The sequence below is a fragment of the Talpa occidentalis genome, unplaced genomic scaffold (assembly GCF_014898055.3).
Source record: "Talpa occidentalis isolate TD23 unplaced genomic scaffold, MPIMG_talOcc4v2.1 talOcc4.3, whole genome shotgun sequence".
Lineage (NCBI taxonomy): Eukaryota > Metazoa > Chordata > Mammalia > Eulipotyphla > Talpidae > Talpa > Talpa occidentalis.
Genome location: NW_023603184.1, coordinates 110156459 through 110179922, shown reverse-complemented (window position 1 = coordinate 110179922; position 23464 = coordinate 110156459). Strand labels below are relative to the sequence as shown.

The following is a 23464-nucleotide window of genomic DNA, read 5'->3' as shown; positions in this document are numbered from 1 at the left end:
TCTATTGATGATCTTTCCTCTCCTTTTTCAAATTTCATGTGAGTTTCCTTGTATTTCCAAATTAAAGTGTGCACTCAAATCTTTATCTCTGGTTCTCTTTTGGGAAACCCCAAATAAAACATACCCCAATGGAGAGGTGAGATAGGGTGATCAAAAAGGAGGTGGCATAACGATAATAAAGACAACTAACCTTTATATACAATCAGATTTTTAATCCCTCTACAACAAGAATTGATTGTATGTTATTATTCCCAATGTCTAACACACGTAATATGCTTAATAATATTGTAGGTTATGGTGATTCACACTTTTTTAATATCTCGACAATCCTTATCAATAGCTATACTGCCATTTTTTTAGTTGAGTAAATTAAAGATCAAATCACTTAAATGAATTGCCCCAAGTTACATAGTAAGTGATTGTGCTCAGCTTTGTAAGGGTCTTCAGAATCCATCCTATGCTTATTTTTTTCACTGATCCCAGTGATCCCATGGTCTTGCTTATAGGACTCTTAGTGGACCTCAACTAGGGATACTTCAGGTGAGCATTGCAATGCCATGCTCTGTGTATCAACTTCTGCCTGATTGAATACAATGAAGAATGTTATTTATTTCTGTCTCTGATTAGTGTGGTAGTATGTATTATTGGTCTCATACAATGGTTTCTATCTTTAAGGACCCTGCATATTTCTTTATCTCTAAATTTCATCTTAGAAAAAATATGAAGACAACAGTAAAATGCTTGGCTTCCCACTCTGTCATCTCTGTGAGTCACAGTCTCTCCTGGATTCATCTTCCTAAGTCTCACTGACCTATATTATTGTACCCTGACCAAGATTCCCCACCCATGCAGCACCAAGACTCTGGAACTATTGAGAAGTGAGAGGTACTTCTATATTTCAGGGAATCACTTTAAGTTCTATGCCTATCCTTAATTCTACTACTTTCTCAATCTTTTGCTTCAACTATTAGTTTGTTCTTTGATTAGGGATACTTTCCCTTTAGGGAAATGTTTTCCCTTTAAGAGGCAGTATCAGGTTTTGGTCAAGCTGACTGCCTCTGGGAAGAAAATGCCCAGATTAGAATTTATTTCCATTGCTTTGTGAGAGTGAGATCTTGGGAAAATATTTTAAATTCTCATTTAAAAATGAACAGTGATGTAAAAAATAAAAAAAATAAAAATGAACCTTGGAATGAATAAATAAATAAATAAATAAATAATCTTAAAAAAACGTAAATTCTCTAAACTTCAGTTTCCTGAACCACGGAATACAAGTGGTGATGAAAGTAAAGAAAGAAAATAGTATCCATAGGTTGTTTTGAAGATCAAATGAAATAATCCGTGCAAATTACCTGGCACATTACAAACACATAATCACTATTTAGATACCATTATTGGCCACACATTCTGTATGTAACACTTTCCCCTTCACTCCCATAAGCCCGATTTGGATTCCAGGAAACCCAGATCCATCACTGATGGGGTGGTCTGTGCCCATATTTATCTAGAAATAGAATTTAGATTACTGTGTTACTTTTTTCAGGATTAATGGGGACTCTGGGAGTTACAATTCCTCAACTAAAAGGCATGCATTTTTCATGAGAGTAGTCTAGGGAGAAAGCCCATTTGTGACCAGGATGCCGCAAGATGGTAGAAACCATTTGCCTCCATGTAAAAGCCAAACCTGTTTATCTATCAGTTATTCACAAGACTGTGCTAAATGCTCTGTGTAGGTTAAACAGCACATTCTGTACATGAAGGCAGCAGATACATCCTGATAAACATATACATGCGCATGTGTTCATATCCAAAGTCTGCAAAAAGGAAGGGCAGAGCTTGTTCAAATAGAATAATTAAAGACTGAAAGGATGTTTTAAATAAAAGTCATCTAGTGAGCTATATGGTTAGCTATATTCTTATTTGCAATATTTTTATGTTTAAATTGACTAGCATATCAATCTATGAGACTGTGATCTGAACCAAAATTTTGAGTGCAGTCTGACAAACAATTTTTTTTCTAATTCTAATATTCATGCATCTGTAAAGTGTTAAAAAAAATACCTAAGAATTCCATTCCAATTGGTTATATATCTAATGAAGTGCCTAGTAAAGAATGTAAGTATAAGAAATTGGAAAAACGCTGCAAATCCCAGAACCACAGCAGCAAACCTCAAGTGATGCTGCCTTAATTTCCTTTTCCAGGCTTTTGTGCAGCAAAGCTCATTTTCTAGCTCACAGACACTTTCAAAATAGAATGACTTCTAAGGAAAATATACTTTCCCTTATATGCTGTCATAAACTGTAGATCTCAGGAGGACCAAGGAATTGGTCACACAATTGGAGTTGATAGGAATAATTTTTTTTCAGCATCTTATTACCAATCAAGATGGAGTCACACTTAACTCCTTAGAAAATTGTTCCCTGCGAGAAGCTTGCCTCTCGGTCTGGTTGCTTGACATCCTATTAACAAGCTGTCCTGAAGATGGCGCCACGTACTTAGCTATGTTACAACTTGCGTCACCTCCTGATTCCTTCTGAAACCACCAAGCCCCTAAGAGCTACACAGACTTACCGAAGGATCTCTAAGAAATACTTTCTTGAAAGGATAATGCTATATTAAAGTATAAAGATTAAGCTAATTCATTCAAGGGATAACTTGATTAGATCATTTCTTTTTTTTTTCTAGTTAGGAGAAGAAATTACAAGGAAAAAATACCATAAATGCCATTTGAGTTAGGTAAGGGACACGTTTCTGAAGGCCAAAGTCTGCTTCTGACCTTGTTTCTTCACCTTTGTTCCTTACTTCAGCCAGTGGTACTACCATCCACCAAGTTGCTAGAGCCAGAATCTTGAATCACATATTTGGTCCTTCTCTCTGCTTTAAATTTCTCTACTAGCAACCCCACAGCCATTCACCTCATCCTATCTGTTTTAGTCTTTAAATCTCTTTCTGGTGTGTACATATTTCTCCACTCCCTCTGCTACCTGTAAAGTCCAAAGCACCCTCCCCTCCTCTCTTCATCACTGTTTAACTTTCCCCTTTACCACAGCTGGTCCCCCTTGATTTGCTCTCCACTCTACATTAGGATGATCCTTCAAAAAACAGACCAAATCATTCACTGTCCCTGTTTATAATCTCCCATGACTCCCTAGTGTTCTCAGATAAAGTTTGAACTCTTACATAGCTTTACAACTTTTTTTTTAATCTAACTTTTTTATCTTCCAGAAGTTCCATACTTCTCCAGCTTCATTTTGTAATATATTCCTCTTGGTCTTCTGCCTTAGCCATAATAAATTCCTTTTCAATTCCTGGTATATTCATCTCAGAACTATTTATACTTATTGCTCCTACTTGTGGTCCCAGTAAGAGTTGCAACTCAACCCTCCCTCCATACCCTGAGCCATCACCACCTCCCTCAAGCTGAAACCATGCTCACCCTGTAGGTTTCAACATAATCACCATTTCCATGTGGAACTCTTTCCCTCGAGTACATTGGCACCCAACATGGTCATATGGTTGCATCCTGCTTGTACTGTCCTAATTTTAATTATCTCATTTTTTTCATAATTTCTTAAGTATTTTTTCCCTGCTAGGTTATAAACCTTATGAAAGCAGGGGCCGGGTCACCTTATTCAGCAGTCTTCCAATGACTTATAAGGCCTTCCCTCTCTTGCCTGCCTATAATTTTCCCTCACTTCTTGGCCTGAAATTCCTTGTTAGAAATATAAAGTAAAATTGTGACTGAAAGATGAGAATTTAAAATGAAAAATATTTTCAGAGATTCTGCTTTTTAAAAAGCCTTAATTGGGACTCCATGGTGGCGCAAGGGGTTAAGCATATAACTGTGAAGCTACCCGCAGCCTCTGCAGCACGAGTTCCATCCCTGGCCCCACCAGGAAACTACTTACATGGCGCAGCAGACATCTCCTGTCTCACCCGCTGCTCCCCTCAGCAATGTGTTTCAGCCAATCTGCCTGTTCTGCTCCCCACTCTATCGCTGGTGAATCCCCTCTCCACTCCTCCCTCTGGCCTACAACCCCATTCTTGTATGCATAAATAGATAAATCTTTAAAAAAAAAACCTAAATAATAAAATTAGGACTATATTTGGTCTTGGACCTATTTGGTCTTAGAGAAAATTATCTTATAATTTGACCGGAAAAAGGTTATTCTTTATGAGTCCCAGTCTTGATTCAAGGGCAAATTGATTGGAAGGGAGGAGTAAATCCTGGAAAAAGTTGCCTTCCTGATCCCATGTTGGAAAACCTCTCCCTTACACACTATTTTTTTTCCCCAAAAGCCATGGAAGAAGGTAAAATAAAACATTCTGATCTACTGCCACAATGTGAAATCCAAAAATGTGAACAAATAACAGTTGATTTTCTCAAAATATGTTCTATTGAATGCTTCTGTCTGGTCAAACATATTGGGAATTTCTGGGTCAAACAAAGTTAACTACGTCTTGCTTCTGTTGGGAGAAGCAATCTGCTCTGGTCTCTGAGCGTCCCTGTGCATTTTGCTGGCTGTGCTGATATTGCAAGACCCTGGACACTTTTATGGGCCATTTCTGGTTGTGTTTCAGTGAGCAAGCTTGCAGCAGGCAACTTTCAGGAATGAGGCAGTGTTTCTCAGGAGCAAGAACAAACTAGCTAGAAAAGATGTGGGATTCCCCAAGCCAGGAAGTGAATTCCTTGATTCTAGAAAGACTTGCTTTCCCAGAAGCATCTCTTTTTATGGCCAGCTATGGTAAAATGCATTCTTTCCAGAAATCTCCCATTAAAACACAAGCATGTTCCTTAGAGGTGTGATACATGAAGACATTAATGCTTTAATGTAGATTACTCTCTTAACATAGAGTAGATTCAGAGTGTGGACTCTGAGGGAGTATGTAGAGTGAACTATGGATTTGGAAAAGTCCTGGAGTTAAAATTGTGTCTGTGGAGAAGAGGCAAAATAGATACACCCCAGTGATGACTCGTATTTCCTCCTCAGTCCTCCCCAAATTTGGTACGGTTAGTCAGAATTTACTTTTTAAATGAGTTGTGAGATGTGTATGTTGCCTTTTTCCCTTCTTATTTCTCTCTTTTTCCATTTGAATGTAAATGTGTCAGTCTCAACAAATAAGCAGGTAAAAATTTGAATATTAGGTTTTTCAAAGGAGAATTTGAGTCAGCAGCATTTGTGGGAGCAGGGGAGGAATTAACATGATTAGCTCTCTGGCAGATATTTCAAAGAAATTCTCCATTCCCATAAGGAAATCTTTGGAAGACCACAGACTGAACAAGCAGAGGTTGAACTTCTGTCCTACACTTCCAGACTCTCGAATGTCAGTCTGGCTGGTCTGGTGATTTTGTTTTGTTTATGTGTTTTTGGTTTGAAATATTCTTTTAAGTGGAACATTTACACTAGGTATGGCTCAATTATTCTTTCAATTATGGAAATTTCTGCTTGCAAACAATGCATACTCTAATACACTTCCTTGAATCACACTATTTTAGAAGCTGTTTATCACAGTTTCTTAAATTGTACATGATTTTGCTATGTTCTCATCACCATTTGGGAAAAGTTGTTCAGAGAGAATGAACTAAGAGTTCTTGTGTTTGCTGTCTAAAAAAAAACAAACCAAGGTTATGTGTACTCACTTGTAGTGCAGGACATTGTGCTACAAGAAACTGAGACCTTTTGTCCATAAAAAAGATGTTTCTCCCTTAGGTGTTTACACTGTGTTCCGCACACATCAGGTTTTATGCCAGAGCGAGGATCAGCACCATGTTATCCTACACTGGCATTTCAAACATCACCATGCCAGATGGGTTATTACAAGAAATATGTAAAATGTTCCAGAACAGCCAATTAAATTTTTGTGTGTGTTATAAACAGATCTAACATAATATATTCACTCTGGAAGAAAGTATTCCTGGAACAACCAACTGTTAGTTCTGATGTCATTTTCAGGGTCATTTTCATTCATAGAAAGTCTCTGTAAAGTCATCAGGAAAGCTTGACCCTGACCATAGATGTTACATAAAGTACTAGGTCATTTGGGTCTAAATGAATTCTAAATCATCAGAACACATGACTTATCTTTTAACGTAATCCTCTTCTGGAATACTGGAAATAAATATTACTGCATATAGACTCATTGGTTATCAGAATCAAAATTCATAAGCAAACTGAAAAATAAGACTGCCTACAAGTTATTTTTGTCTCTGATTGTAGATGGGACACTCCTTTGGCTCCATAACCTTGACATGGTATTATCCCTTCATAGGATTTAACAGCATTTTCTGGCATAAGAAGGTCATATAAAACATTATCATCTATGCATTGTCATTGAACCTGAAATGAATCATCCATTGACAAATTATCACCTCCCCCCCCAAAAAAAAAGTGAATGCTTTCATTTTGTCTTCCAGTCTCAAGACAACTTTAATTGAAAATCTTCCTTTCCCTGAAACAAATAGAACAAAATATTTTAACAATGGACAGTTTTTTGGTTGCTTTATTTCATTTTCTCTAAGATTTTAAGAGGGGAAAGTACATTTTCGTCTACTCAGCACTGAGAGTTGATGGGAAACGTAGGATTTGTTCTTTGAGTGCCACTAGTGTTGCACAGCGTTCCTTATGTTTAGGACAGGTTAGCTCTGGGATCTAAAACACCTCATTTAGCTCATGAAATTCTCATAGGTTCTGTCTTCTCTCCTGTTTCAACTCTTATCTGTTTGTTTCTTTGTTTGCTTGTTTTTTTTCAGTCATTTCCATATCTCTGTAATTTAGGGAGTACAGCTTCACATCTCCAGATGCGCATGTGCTTTCACACACCCTCCACCAAAACCAAACTCAAACTCCACTGCCTCTTTGGTATCCCATTCCTACCCGCATCCTCTCTTTCTGGTCCCCTTTCCTTCAGGTAACCAGTATATTTTTCAAAAAGTCTAAGAATTACTCTCTTGTTATGCTTTGTCAATTTGTTTACTTTGGTTGTTTAAGTTCTACAAATGAGTGTAGCTATCCATAGCTGTCTTACTTTCTGACTGATGGATCTTAAGGTGATTATGTTAAGTGTTTCAATTCATCTTACTCTTCTCGTGGCTCCCACTTTGTCTCCTGTGCTGTCTTGTCTTCAATTATGCTCCATCTTAGATGTGTTGCTGCCCAGTTCATATCCCCTTGGGCCCTGCTATTGTAGTACACGCAGGCCTCACCTTTAGCTGCCAACACTTGCATCTCATTGTAGAGCCTATTCTGCCCATGTGCCTGGGAGCAACCCTCACCAATGACTAACACACTGGTGTATCCAACTTTAAATATCTGTCTTTTTTTTTTTTTTTGGTAAACTATGCCTCGGTGTAGCTGGAGATAAAGAATAACAACAACAAATTGGTGTATATTTACCCCAGCCTCCTTGCCCTCAACTGGAAGACTTCTGAGACATACATTCTGCAACGACACCAGGATTTCTCTGGTAGTCTTAAGAGCCAGTTATTCGTGGTAGTAATTACCTGGTTCTCCATTCCCTTACCTCTGTTTCCTGGAATAACTTCCCAGATAGCTACCTTATTTTCAACTCAAGGTCTGTTTTCAGGGAACCCAAACCAAGATATTACCAGAAGATTTTCTTCTTTTCTTACATGTTTTTAACGTTAAGTCATACTTCAGCAAGTGATACAATACTCCATTTCCACATTAGGCAGCCAATAATATCCCAGATCCAACATTCTGGATTTCTAATGTTTTGAGATAAGGCTGAGAATTAGGTATACTTTTACTTGAAAGGTATGACTTCACATGCTGTATATTGTCCTTTTATTGTATCTGTATTCCCGAGATGAAATGATCTGTTAGATTAATATACAAGTGATCTCTAAGTCTGTATTTCCAAGTCAGAACTCTCTCTTTCAATTTCTGAATATGTATACTGAATGGCCTACTTTGTCACTTAGATATATCCACACCCATCGTACTAGACATAAACAATCTTTAGTCAACCAAATTTTCTCTTAACCTTGTTCTGCCTCCAGGCTTCTCTACATCATTCACAAAATTACTTTAAGTCAGAAACCAGAGAAAATCCTTGACAACTTTCATTTAATCCAATGTCAAGCAGGCATTTGTTCAGCTAAAGTAATAGGCAACTCAATTTACACATTCTTTATTAAAAGCCACTTTAAATAATGTTATTTTATTTTTCTCATATAACAAGTAGGTTCAAGGTAAGTGACTTTGGTGTTGATTCGGTAGCTTAAAATGCCCAGGAATATTACTACAATTTACTTGTTGTTCCTCAGTGGGATCAAGATGGAGCTGCATCATTTTCTTTTTCAAGGGAAATAGAGGTATAAAGAACCAGTACAGCCATGAGTTCCTTTCACCAGGAAATAAAGTTTTCCCTGAAAAACCTTGCAAAAAGACTTTTGTAGGTAGCTCATTTGTCAAAACAGTTAACTACCCCAGTTACATAGGTGACTGAGAAAGCAGGGAGCGAGGTTGCTATGATTGGATTATCCCAGTCAAGCTCCACTGATTAAAAAGGAGGACCTTGGCACCTCAAAAGAACAGAATTCCTTTAGTGCGAAGAAAGTGGAAATAGATAGATATTGATTAAGTAATTTGTAGCAGCTGCAAAAAACTCCATCCTCCTTCCAAATATTAATTTGGATTTTTTCTATCCTTTAATATCTTTAAAACTACTATCATATATGTTCAGAACTACAGCAACATACTCTTGATGACTATTCTCTGTTTCAAATTTCTTCCCTCCAATCTTTTTCAAAAGGTGAGTTTGAACTTGTTATTCATTGACTTAAAACACTTCAATGGCAAACACCAGGTTTTTTTCCACTTCTTATCTTGTCCTCCCTGCTTAGAACTTGCTTCACCAAACATTTATCTCTCCTTACCCACTTTTAGCTAATTCCTTCTCATCCTTTAAGACTTTCTCTTATTCTTTCCACCACATTCCTCATTGCTGGACTATGGTAGGTATACTTCATGTGTTCTCAAGTACTGTATTTATATCATGTAGTTGCCTAATATAATGCAATATTGTATTATTGTCTTATTATATGGTTGTCATCACCATTAGTTTCCTTAAAAGTAAAGCATTTGGGATTCCCTGGTGGCGCAGCAGTTGAGCGCTGGGCTGCGAAGCTGCCAGCAGCCTTTGCAGCACTGGTTCGATCCCCAGCTGCGCGGCGTGGGTCCCACATGGCGCGCAGACTTCTCCTGCCGCCTGCTGCTCCCCTCAGCAGTGCACTTCTGTCAGTCTGCCTGCTCTGCTCCCAGCTCTGGCTCTGGTGAATTCTTTCATCCTCCCGTGCTTCTGACTGTACCCAGTGCTTGTATGAATAAATAAATAAATCTTTTTTTAAAAAAGTAAAGCATTTACTTTATTCACATCCTGTCCCCATTATGCGACACAATATCTTGCACATACGATTTCAGTTAGTGCTTAATTGAGTGAAGATTGGTTGATTAAAGAATATTTGCATATTGTTTGTAATTGGAAAAGTGGGTAGTAATTATTTCTATAGATATCTGGAATGAAAGAATGAGTAAGAGATAGTATAATAAAGTTATTGAGAGTATGAGGTCTTTATCCCTACAATCCAGTTCTACAAGGTCAACTTGGAGATCTTGAGCTAGTTAAGTTAATCTCTGTGTAAGTTTCCTCATATGTAAAATGTGGATAATAGCAATGCCTAAAAGGATGTTTTAAGAATTTCAAAACTTAATGCTCGCACACAATACCTGGCACTTAGCAAATGTTAAGAATTTTTTTTTTAAATAAATGAATAAGACAGTCATATTTCCTGTCCCCAGCAAGGTCATTACTGTCCAATGGAAATATAAGGTGAGCCATGTAGATAATTTAAAACTATCCAGTAGATATATTAAAATGATTGGATTATCAGTAAAGTTAATTTTGAGGATTTACCAATACATCAAAATATATCATTTTAACATGTGGTCAATATAAAAAGCTATTGAGATATTTTGTATTCTTTTTCATACTAAGTCTTCAAATCAAGAGTGTTTTTTTTAATATTTATTTATTTATACATGCAAGAACTGGAGTACAGACCAGTGGTGGGGGAGTAAGAGGATTCACCAGAGACGGAGGGAAACAGAACAGGCAGACTGACTGAAATATAGTGCTGAGGGGAGCAGCGGGAGAGACAGGAGATGTCTGCTGCACCATGTGGGTAGCTCAGAGGCTGGTCTTCTGTGCTATGTGGGTTAGCGCCCTAGCTCCCTGGCCAGCAAGGCATAGAACCCATGCTTCAGAGGCTGCAGATAGCTTCACAGTACTGTGCTTAACCCCTTGCACCACCAGGGAGGCCCCAGAGTATGTTTTAAACATATAGCACATCTCAGTTCAGATATTTAATTTTTATCTATTGAATCTACATTTAGATATCATAAACTTAGAGTTAAAAAATAGACACATATTCAAGTTATTAGAAATAAAATTTTGGGGCCTCCCTGGTGGCACAAGGGGTTAAGACGCAACCTATGAAACTAGCTGCAGCCACTAAAGCACAAGTTCTATCCCCGGCCAGGGAACTACGCACATAGTGCAGCAGATCTCTCCGGACTCGCCCGCTGCTCCCTTCAGCAGTGTATTTCAGTCAATCTGCCTGCTCTGTTCCCCACTCTGTCTCTGGCCTGTACCCCAGATCTTTATGCATAAATAAATAAATCTTTAAAAAAATTATAACTATTCAATATCAGCTTTAAGTTTAAATTTATCAAAACTAGTAAAATTAAGGGCCTCCCCGGTGGCGCAGTGGTTGAGCGCTGGGTTACGAAGCTGCGCTCAGCCTCTGCAGCGCCGGTTCGATCCCCGGCTGCTCCCCGGCCACCGGAGGAGGGTCCCACATGGCGCGCAGACCTCTCCTGCCGCCCGCTGCTCCCCTCAGCAGTGTACTTCAGTCCTTCTGTCTGCTCTGCTCCCCGCTATGGCTCTGGTGAATTCTCTCACCCTCCCGCGCTTCTGACTGTACCCAGTGCATGTATAAACAAAACAAACAAAAAAAAATAAAATAAATAAATAAAGCATGCCTCTAAAACATAAAAAAAAAAAAAAAAAGAAAAAAAAAAAAAACTAGTAAAATTAAGAGTTCAGTTCCTCAGCCACTCTGGTTACATTGTAGTGCTCAAAAATTATATATATGTATAGGACAGTCTGGGACTGGAGGAGAATATAAGCAAGCAGAAAATTAAGAGGGTGAGTAAATGCTATAAAAGGGGAGGATAAAGTGGTCTGGGAGCTCATATTAGGGGGGCAAATTTAGCTTAGGCAGAAGAATTTATCAAGGAAACTATGCAGGAAAAAATCCCATCTATCCTGAGGCCGCTAGAATAAGCCAGAGGCAGACAGGTGATAAGGAGAAATGAGCATCTGGCAGAGGAAAAGGTGTTGACTTTGTGAGGAAAGGTAACATTTTTACAGACCTGCCCATATTTCAGTTGGACACAAATACACAAATGCAGAAAATAGCATGATAATTGCCAGGGCTAGTGAAGGACAACAGCAATTGTTTAATAGCTATGGAGTTTCCGTATTTAAGCAGAAAAGAGTTGTGGAGGTGGATGGATAGTGATGGTTGCCAACAACATGAATGTACTTAATGCCAATGAATTGTGACTTAAAAATGGTTAAGATGGTCACTTATATGGTATGTGTATTTTACCACAAAAAAAAGAAGTTGGGAATTAAATTTAAAAAGGTTGTTATTAATGTAGTCAAGAGATATAGATGGGGGCTGTAATGGAGTGAAAGAAATACAGAGGAAAAAAATGTGTTGATCTCAGGAATATTAGGGATATGACTAACAAGAATTTATTGGCGGCTGATTTTTTTCAAGAGGGAAAATTAGAGGCCCAACTACGTCTTAGGTTTCTAGCATGAGCAACTGGGGTAGACAGTGATGACATTCATTGAGATATGGAATAAAGATGAGACATAGATTTGACAGAGGTTAGGGTTGTGGAGAAATAAAGCGTTCGCATTAAGATTGATTGATTTTTAGGTGCTTGCAGGGAATCCAAGGGGAATTGTCTGGTAAGGAGTTGGGAATATAGATTGTAATTTCTGGATACCTGTCTTGGAACCACCCCCTCACATGGATGCTAATTAAAACTTTAGGTGTGGATGATTACCAACAGTCTGCATGGTGGTATGTGATTGGTGGGCCAGCCTATTTCCCTGAACTTTCTTCTGTGAATTTTTTGCTTCCTCACCAATAGTCTGCGCAGTTTAAGTGAGACTCCCTCTTTGGGAAACTATGGAAACAACCCAAATGCCCAAAAATAGATAACTGGATCAAGAAGATGTGGTACAGATACACAATGGAATATTGCTCAGCAATCAAAAAAGATAAACTCATGCAATTCTTAGCAACATGGATGGAGCTGGAAGGGATCATGCTCAGCGAAATAAGCCAGAAAGAAAAATAAAAATACGAGATGGTTTCACTCATAGCAGGAATTTAGAAAACCTCAATAAGGGACCAGGAAAAAGACAAATTATGGGGCCTCCCCGGTGGCGCAGCGATTGAACGCTGGGTTGCGAAGCTGCCCACGGCCTCTGCGGCGCCAGTTCGATCCCTGGCTGCTCCCCGGCCACTGGAGGAGGGTCCCACATGGCACGCAGACATCTCCTGCCGCCCATGGCACGCAGACATCTCCTGCCACCCGCTGCTCCCCTCAGCACTGTACTTTGGTCCTTCTGCCTGCTCTGCTCCCTGCTCTGGCTCTGGTGAATTCTCTCACCCTCCCGCGCTTCTGACTGTACCCAGTGCATGTATAAACAAACACACAAACAAACAAATAAATAAATAATACATGCCTCTTTAAAAAAAAAAAAAGACTAATTATAAGAAAATCAAAATCAAAATCAACAAGCAACTATAAACCAGAGACATACTATGGCGGGAGGGGAGGGAGTAGGATCAAAACAAGGGGTGGGGTGGAAATTGTATGGGGACTATAACCAAGATAAAAATGCATTCATTGTGCAAAAATGAAAAATGATGTAAAAACATATAAAATTTAAATAATAATAATAAAGAATATAAAAACACAGGTCCCAGTCAAGTAGAGGGTCACTTATACCTGGTCACAGCCTCAGCTAATTAAATGAGAATGAATCTAAGGGCTTAAATAAGATCTACACATTTAAAAGGAAAACTTCTTCTGCTTGATCCTGATGGACAGAACCTGAAAAAATATGAACTAGGAATATTGCAGCTAGCATGTGAAGCCCAAGGACAACAATATAGATTTAAGATGAAGAAAAACTGAGCTTATGTCATTTCAGTCCTGAATCCAGTCATACCTAAAGCAAGATCGAACCCCAACCATATCAGTATGTGTCCCAATAAAATGCTTTTTTTTTTTTTTTTACTTAAGCCAGTTTGAGTTGAGTTTTCTGGATGTGCATCATAATGAATATAGGCATTTCTCACCTTGAATGATAATGCAGGACCAATGACCTGCATGCTGACACCCTCCAGTGATCTTAGTCATTAGGAATGTTTTTACCTTTCGCACTTTCAGTGCTGCAAAATATCCCTGTGATTTACTTTAATTTGGAGGCTTTTTGTTTTTGTTCTTGCCAGCATTACTTTTCTGGAACACCTACGTCCTTTTTGTCATGACCATTTCGCTCGTTTATGTTGATTCATTTCCCTTCATGAAATTCCTGGTGGTTACATGTCCAGAGTCTCTTGAAGGGTGACAGTTCCAACATTCCCACAGTCAGCTACTTCTCCTGTAACTCCATTTACGTTTCATTCTGCAAAGTTATGCCAGCTTCTGAAACAATGAAATCTACCTTTTCCAGCAGTCAAAGTATCTCCTTCATTTTGCTTATAATACTGTTTTCTTTCAACGAAGCAACTTATTTCAATGTTTGGCCTAATGCTAGTTAAACTGACTGATTTTTTTTTTTTTTTCATTTTAGTCTTCAATCCAAAGTAGAAGTGCTCCATTTCCACCATAAGAGACTTTCTGTTCTGAGTGTTTCCATGTATAAACCAGTGTTTATTCTGAGTGTTTCTGAGTATAAACCAAACAATGTTGACACCATTTAAAAGTGTACAGTTCAGTGGTTTTAGTGTATTCACAATATTGTGCAACCATAATCATTATCTATTGCCAAAATACTTTCATCAAAAAAAAAAAAAAAAAACCAGCACTGTACCCATTAGTAGTAATTTCCTATTCTCTCTCTTCCCAACTCTTTGAAACCACTAATCTACCTTCTATCAGTATGGATGTATCCATTCTGGACATTTCATATAATGGAATTAAAGGACATATGCCTTTTGTTTTCAGCTTTTTTCACTTAGTATAATATCATCAAGGTATACCCAGGTTGTAGCCTCTATCACTACTTACTGCTTTTTATTGCTGAATAATGTTCTTTTGTACTGATATACATTTATCCATTCATCAGGTGGTGGGCACTTGAGTTGTTTTTACTTTTTAGCTGTTATGAATAATGTTACAATGAGCAAGTTTTTTTTTGTGTGAGTATATGTTTGCAATTTTCTTGGGGATATCCCTAGGAGTAGAATTTCAGGACCATATGGTAACTAACTTTTTGATAAACTGCCAAACTTTTTCTATAGTGGCTGTACCATTTTGTATTCCCACCACCAAAATATAAGGATTCTTTCACTTCTTTTAAAAAAATCTCATCCGTGACTATTTCCTCTCTATTCTGCATGTCTCATTTTATTTCACCATGTACATTTCCATCTTACATCTTTGACTTCCTCATCCCACATTTCTTATCTTCTAAATATGCAAATAATAGGCTTTTCTTTGTCCTGGAGTCATTTATGACTTTCTTAGCCTGCACTGTATACAATGTATTTAAACTATGAAGAGCAAAAAATCTCTCACATGTTTCAAGTTATTTGTAAAAAGACATATTCAAAGGTGGTTAAATATGGATAAGAACCCTGACTTTATTTGCCTTCCCTTTCTCTTCAATTATATTTATTTAATCCAATTTATTAATTTTGAGATGAAAAGTCTGAAATCATATTCTTAGTGTGTAGATGGTGTAAAGTGAAGCAAATTTCCTCTTACTGTGGAAGAAATACCTCAGTATGCCCTGGTCCATTGGACCCTCAAAATCTTTGCTGAGGTGTCAAGCCCCTACATTTTCCTTGGATTTGCTTCCTGTCCTTTGGTATATATGGACCTCTTCAATGCATCTAGGATGTCTGTCACTTCCAACATTTTATATCTATCCACAGAATGGTGGATGGACAATGTCCTTGAAGGCTAAATTATGGCTCAAAGTACAAAAGTTGTTCTATCTGAAACAATATGTCAAGGCACACTGCTTCCAGTGCTCTCTACTTATTGGAATAAATAAAAAGAAAATTGTCAGGCCAATAGCTGAATAATAGGCATCAGAACTGTGTTGACTTATTCAACTGAAGAGGTCATGTGGAATAGTATCTGTATTTAATATCACCACTTGTTTAAATTTACAGTAATTCACTGACATTCTCCAAGACTCATCAGTCACCTGCATATGCTAAAGAAAGGGTTGTTCTAATGAGAATATGACAGGAATCACTACCTTTATTGGTTAGCATGAGTTATTTTATTGAAAAGAGATCTAAAATGATAAAGGCATTAAACTAGATGAATTAATTTCTCAGTAAATGAAAGTTCTTGTGTAAGCAGACTATAGTTAGGATGGTGGTAATGTCGATGATGCATTTCCTCTATCTTGTTCTCCACTGTTCCTAGCATTGTTCCTTGGTCTGCATTCCAACCAGCACAAAGGGAAGAAGGAAAATAATTAGACCTATGCTGCACTTTTAAGGTAAGATCCAGAAATTGCCCTCATTACTCTCACATATAACCTATTGGCAAAACTTAGTCACGTTGTCATACTTGAACGATATGGCAGGGAAATGTAGACTTTTTTTCTGGGAAAATGTAGGCTATTTTTCTAGCTAAAATTTGAAGATATTTCTCAGAGAAAAGGGGAGCATGGCCAGTGGGAGATAAGAATAGCTGTTGTCATATATCCTTATACATTTCAAACCTGAGATGCTGAACTGACCTCTGCAATTCCCCTAGAGTGCAGCTTTACTTGAATAAGGACTGGAAACTCAAATTGTTTAACTTGACCCTTTATTGCATAATAACCCTCATTTGGCAGTTCAGTCATCTCTACACATGGGAAATGTGGAAATAACCACAGTCTGTGTCTGCAACCTACCAATGCCATTTTGACAGAATTAGGCCAAAAAATCCAATTTTCACTTCACCTTCAAATGTCCACATTTTGCTAAGGAAATCATCATTACATTCTGACTATGTTACTTCAGAAGCAGGGGTCAATAATTCATGAAAGATCTAGCTATTTCCTTTTTCCAACTACATAATCACTTTAGTAAATAGTCAAAGGTAAATTTTGACTATTTTGGAGGCAAGACCTTCTTTCAAGGTTGGCTGGCTTCCTCTACATTCAGAGCAGTGTGTTTAGAATCAAGTTTGAAAATTGGATGAAAACCATGATGACATCATGGTGAATTGGGAAAGGTTTCCATCAGATTTTATCATCCTTTTTTTTTTTTAAGATTTATTTATTCATACATACGAGAACGGGGGTACAGATCAGATGTGCGGGAGGGTGAGAGGATTCACTAGAGACAGACCGGAGAGCAGAACAGACAGACTGACTGAAATACACTGTGGAGGGGAGCAGCGGGCAAGACAGGAGAGGTCTGCTGCGCCATGTGGGTTTCTCCACGGCTGGATCGAACCAGCACTGCAGAGGCTGCGGACAGCTAGCTTCACAGCGCTGCACTCAACTGCCTGTGCCACCAGGGAGGTTCCTTATCATCCTTATGTTAATTTTATTATCTCAACCTGTTCACTCCTAGGGACCTCATGAAAAGTTAAGCCACTCACTACCACAAATCTGTTTCTAAAACCCAGTCACCACTCCAACTCTGCTGCACATTACAGTAAAATTCCCTTTGCCTCAAATTCTTATGATGTTCGCTGGCCTGTCACCCTAGATACCCATGATCACAATTGCTATCAGGAATCCAAGTTCAATAGTAATGTTGGCCGCCTTCCTTCCCAGCCTGGAGAGAAGATTTTTGTAAAGATATCTTTGGTCTTCAAACAATGCATATGTGTTAGTTATAGTCAAGCATAGTCAGGAGGAAAGCCAGAGCATGATGAATTCACTTTACCTCCTTCAAATTTTAGATTGCTTTTTCCATATCATGGAAAGAAACAGTTTGTATTTCAGCTTCATGCCATGTAGGTTATTTTTGAATGTCCACTTTAATCAACCTGTCAGCAAACAATGAGAACTATTCCTAGCAGTTTCAGCAGCACTTGAATCTAGAATTCATAATTACAGCTGTATCCATAAGTTTGCCCTAATGTTCCATCCTCCATAGAGTGGTATATTTAGAATCTATTACCCCCACATTTGCCCTTCATTGAGAGAAATAAAAATAAACAAAATCTTGCAATTACTCACTAGCCTTCTGCGTGTGCTAGTGTTCTTGTCTCAGCTGAGCCCTGCTGAGGTCTGATAGCAGTAAAAAGATTGGAAGCCATACAAAGTGGAAAATAGGGGCAAGAAGAGAATTTCTACTATCTTACAACTTGAGTACTTCAGATAAGCCCTCAAGTCGCTGCACGGAACATGGCAGGAGGAGTTGCTTGTATTGGTTAGGAGGCTCTCGTGTCATTTGAGTGTTTAGAGTAGTTGGAGCCATCTAAATCCTCCCAAATGTTTCTGTTACATTTCTTGGTGTTTGCTCCTTTACAACACAGATCTGCATTTGGTTGTGGGGGGTATTGAAAAACTTCAGTTTCTGTTGCACAGAAAGCAGAAATAAGATAATTTATCAGTTAAATTATGAATGCTAAAATAACCAGTAAGTTCCCATAAACTATGTACAGTAGAGGCAAACCTTTTTCTAAATTGGTGGTTTATTTGAACACTCAAGAATAACCAAAAAAATGTATACATGAATTGATGGGAATACCAGGCTTGACTGATTGAATCAGAGTCTACTTGGGAAAATGATTCCAAGATTGCACAGGTTTCTCTGTATGTTAAGAGGGAAGCAAATGGAGGTCATTTCTAGGTATATGTGTACATGCAACACTAAGAAATGCTGACATTAATATATAATATAACCCTGGAGACCACATTCAGTGCATTTTCTGAAGCAGACAACTTTTACAAGATAGTTTGGATAAAACTGACCATGACTATCTTCAGAGAAAGAAAAATGAGATATATTTTTGTGCGTTTAAATCCTGCATTGGGGCCTCCCCGGTGGCGCAGCGGTTGAGCGCTGGGTTGCGAAGCTGCCGACAGCCTCTGCAGCGCTGGTTCGATCCCTGGCTGCTCCCCGGCCACCAGAGGAGGGTCCCACATGGCGCGCAGACCTCTCCTGCCGCCCGCTGCTCCCCTCAGCAGTGTACTTCGGTCCTTCTGCCTGCTCTGCTCCCCGCTCTGGCTCTGGTGAATTCCCTCACCCTCCCGCGCTTCTGACTGTACCCAGTGCTTGTATAAATAAATAAATAAATAGATATATAAATAAATAAATAAATCTTAAAAAAAATAAATAAATCCTGCATTGCATCATGCATATTAAATAATACATCTGCTTGTTAACTCCCCAACTTGAAATATATGTATGATTGATTGGTGCTTTCCCATGTCTATTTTCCCATGCGCTATGAAGATCAACAATAAATATATTAACAAGATATGCCAGTTAATCTTCCCTTTTCCCGCTCCCCCCTCCAATGTAAGAGTATTCTCCTTTTAAGTATAGAGGCAATGGATATGTCCAGGAACAAGGACTGAGCTTTAATTAGATAAGATTAAATTTTTCCAAATGAAACAAAAATCTTCAATTCTTTATTTAAATCTAAAGTGGAGGCATGCTAAATGAGTATTTTATTTTGAAATAGATATGTCCAGAGCAAAAACAATTCGAACCCTTCAAGTAAAACATATTTTAGTATAATTCTTGAATAATGAGCTTTTTGTGAAAAAGATTATGCCTATGATGGAGAATAGTTTATCTGCCTGATTTTGTTCAATCTGAATGAATTTCCTAAGTTCAGTTAGTTCACTACAGAACTGGAAAGTTGTTTTAAATTATATCTTCTTTCTCAAATGTTTTTAGTTCCTTGAAAAAAAACTTTCATGTCAAAGATAAATTAAAAGACCATAAATTTTATGAACCTTTCCTTTTACCTTCCAAACATCTGAAAGGCTCAGTAAATGATGGCTGGAGACAAAGCTTCCTTAGAGGCTCCACCATCCTCAACCCCTAGCCACATATGCCACTGATGCAGGACAGGTCTTGAAAGTGGGCAGACAGACTGCATCTGTACAGGAGGGCCACATACCCCAGCCGCCATCCAAATCCTACTTCGCTTAGCCTTTAGTCTTCTCTGAATGTTAATATTCCTTTTCTTTTTCTTGGTATCCATTCTTTATCCTTGATGTCCTATTTCTTGTTAAGCATCCCAGTTAAGGCCATCACATTAAACCTCTCTCTTTCTCTCCTCCTTCCCTCCTCTTTCTTTCCTCCTTCTCCCCCCTAAAATGAGTATATTTCTGGATTCCTTTCAATAGTAGTCATGGACCAGAAAAGTATGGAGGTATCAAGAGAACCTAGAGAGACTGGAGAGGTGTCACCAGTGGAAAGAAAACAAGAACATGTAAAGGGTAAGAGGGGGGCCACAGAAGACACTTGGGTTTAATTTATAATCTGGGCAATCTTGCTTGTAATCTGCCTCATCAAATTAAATAGTCTTCAAGGTAAAGAAAACAAGGTATACGGACAGGAAACTGTGGTGCCTGACTTCACAGCTTCTCACAAATGCTAGGAGGGCAGGGATGGCTCTTCGCATTGATACTCCTCCCTCTAATGTTTTTCTAGTCCCCCTTTTTCTTCCAGAACTAGCTTGTCTGCCTATGGAGAGGATAAGTCTGTAAGTATGAGTGATGAAAGAATCTGAGACTATCAGACCACCTCACAAAAGAGCAAAGATATCAAAAGGAGGAAATAGACTTAACTTTGGAGGTTATTTTTAAATATCTAGTCCCATTACAAGTAGAGTGTGTTGTGACATCATTGTCTGCAAAATGCCTATAATGTAGGCAAATTCATGTCATTTATTCATGTATGTATTAAAAGACCATAAATTTTATGAGCCTTTCCTTTTACCTTCCAAACATCTGAAAGGCTATGTATTTGTTTGTTTATATTTACTGCTTGACTTCATAATCAGATTCTCCTGTTTGGACCCCAAAAGTGACTTGTCACTGAGTGAAGGTAATTTCCCATGGCAGGTGCTCCCAGCAGGTGGCTGTTCAGGGTACCTGCATGGAAAAGGTAGATTTAGTCAGAGATTTTATTTTAATATGAAATCTGTATTGCAGCCTGAGCCACTACTGGGTGATGTGCCAAAATTCATGTCTGCAGCATGATTTATTATGTGAAAATACCACAGAACTAATCAGTGGAGTTACTAATTAATACAAATCTGCATTTTTGCATAAGCAATTAGTGCAAGGAGAGAGCAGTGAAAGAGGAAGTTCAACTCCTTTAATCTCAGTGCCTACTCGAGCGGAAAGACCCACCAGGGCCAAACTCCAAGATCTACATTTGGAATTTTCCCCCTTTGATTAGTTAAAGACATGAAAGGTCAAACTATCAATATTCATGTGAAAATGTATTTGTTACAGAGGAAATATTTTATTTAAAGGAGGTGAAACTTTAGGAGTCAATTTTTGAATCAAAACTAGTTTTATTTTCCATTACAACAAAGTCTGAATAATATTCAGTAAGGATTTGGATAGCTAATAATAATGATTTAAAATTATATTAATAATGGAGTATATGTTTCTAAAATGTTTAAATTAACAAAGGTCTTGCTCTTATCAGGGTCACATCTGTACTAGAATTTTTCTAGTGTATTTTGGAGAAGTCGTGTGTATTATGATGCGATACTTTGAATCTAGTATAATTTATAATTGTGTGGTTCACCAAGTTTGACATTATCTTTATTCTGAAATTATCAGAAAATAATGTCATTTAATTCAGTTAATTTATTTTCCTACTGATTTAATAGAAACTGAATATAACTAAAGAGTAAATAGGATGATCATGATGGAAAGAGACATCAATAAAATATATGCTCCATAAAACAAAAGTAAATAAAAACATTTTTAGAGATGATTTATTATTTCTGTGGACAGCAAACAGGAGTTCATTTTGATTTTGAAGTTGTGTGGCAAATAAGTGCAAATATTAGAACCATGGCTATCTTTCTGAAAGTTCTTTATCATTTCTTTGTTTCACACCCATTAAGTCTTTCCCCACCCCTAAACCTGGATATCTAGCTTTCAGGAAACTTATTATTTTTTTAAAGTGGATAATTAAGTGCAAATTTACAAGGTTCTCTAGAAGTTAGAGTGTGGTGGTCAATGATTTTATAAAAGAAGGTGGACAGGAAAAGCAAAAGCTGCTGGAAGGGGAGTGGTTTTGCTGAATTTACTGCAAATGTCAGGGTCAGCCAGGTGGGAATTGTCCACGGTGCTGATACGTAGAATTCATTTCTCCTACAAGCTGGATTGGGGCAACTTGGAACTTACCTTCAGGAACTTGCCCTGTCTCCTCCCCCAACCCCTTGCAGCAGCCTTTGTTCAGAGGATGCTCAGATGCAGCCGGTCCATGTGTCTCTGCTCTCCACGTAGCAGCTACACCCAGCTACCAGGGATTGTTGCTTTCTGTTAAGGCAAAGGTTGGCAAACACTGGGCCCTCCTCAGTTACCTGCCCTGCTGTCCACTTCAGACTACAAGCTGTTCCTCAATCACAGTGAAACAGGTGTGCACTGTGAGTTTATGCTCCTTACCTGAGAAGACACATACAGATTTATGCACACTCACATACCCACTTGCACTCACATAACTTACATCTCCCTACACTGACACGAATCACATACTCATTCACACACCTGTACATTCACTACACACAATCACATGCACACACATTTACATACACATTCCATTCGCATACAGTTCACACACGCTTATACACTTACAAATTCACACTTGCACATTTAAGCACACTCACACATGGAGCCCATCTGACGAACGCAGTCTTGAGCAATCATGTCAGTGACCCATGCCTGCCAACATGTTCCGAGCTGAGTTGATTTTACAGTGTTGAATCTCTGTAAGATGGTTTCAGGAAAGACAGTCAGTCCTGACCAGGAATAGAAGACAAAGTCCCCAGAAGCCTGTAGGCATCATGAGGTGAGCCCCCGGGGCCCGCTGGGACTGGAGGATGTAAATAATAAATAAAAGAGCCCAGACAGGCTGAGCTGGAGAAAGCTGGGTACTAAATCACTCCCCAAATCACAGCCGCGTCCTGCTCCATCCAATAGCTCTAAGCGATTTGTGGGGTTGGGGGTTGGAATCAATTTTTTTTCCGTTCTCGCAGGTGCAATATGAATCAATTATCTTAATTAAGATTATGCTGCAAGCCCAGGAGATTTGGGGAGGACGGATTTTGCGCTCGGGGCGACGGCGAAGCATTTTAATAGCTTCTCTCTTGCTCTCGGCTCTCCCCCGTCGCCTGCCTGTCGAGCCAGGGCAGCTCCAGCCTCTGGCCAGAACCCGGGCGCCCTGCGGCCTCCCTCGAGGCGGAGGCGCGCAAACCCAGCGCCAGGCCCTCAATCTGGGTAGAACTCGCAGTGGCGCCCTCCAGCTTCCCAAGGGTCACTGGGCTGCAAGGCTTATGAGGAACCTGCAGCCCTCAGCCCTACAGTCTCAGCGGTCTACCATCTCACCAACTCCTTAGCCCCCCGCCACCACCGCGGCGCCTGAACGCATCCAGACCAGGACACCATACTCCTGGTTGGAGCGGGAAGGGGACGCGGGCTCCGCTCGAGGTCGGCGGGGCAATCCTGGCCACACTTGATTCTTTCATTGAACGCAAACCTCCCTTGCAAGAGCTAGCATCTGTTTCCCCTAGAAACAGGTCACAGCCAGGGACGCCAGCCCGGCCCCTGCTCTTTATCTTGGCCCTGTGAATGCGTCGCACTCCCCGCCCCCCGCCTGCTACACGCTTCCCACTTCTTAAGTCCCGACCACACGCCTCCATCCCTCCCCCCTCCCGCCACCCTATTCTCCCCGCCCAGGTCACGCTCCCCACTCCCCACCCCCGGCCACACGCTGCCTCCCGCTACACTTCCCGCCGGCTCTCCGCCTGCTGCTGTAACGGCCGGGACCGCCGGACCGGCGCCGCGCACTCGGAGCGGGGACCCGCGGGGCGACAGATTTGGGGCATTGCTCGAGGGCAGTGAGTCATGAAAGCGGCTTTTGTTGCCCGCGCGTGCGGTTCGCGTGCCGCTCAGCAGCCT

The 23464-nt window shown here is 39.4% G+C and overlaps 1 long non-coding RNA gene across 4 annotated transcripts in view; it reads left to right on the top strand.

The window, feature by feature from the left end:
- The window catches only part of LOC119255996 (uncharacterized), a 113898-nt gene that overhangs the window by 80183 nt on the left and 10251 nt on the right, over positions 1-23464 (top strand). For all 4 annotated transcript variants that reach the window (XR_008553600.1, XR_008553598.1, XR_008553599.1 and 1 more), the window contains exons 6-7: positions 15781-15856; positions 19667-19759. This is a non-coding gene — a long non-coding RNA (uncharacterized LOC119255996). The remainder of the gene's footprint in view (positions 1-15780; positions 15857-19666; positions 19760-23464) is intronic.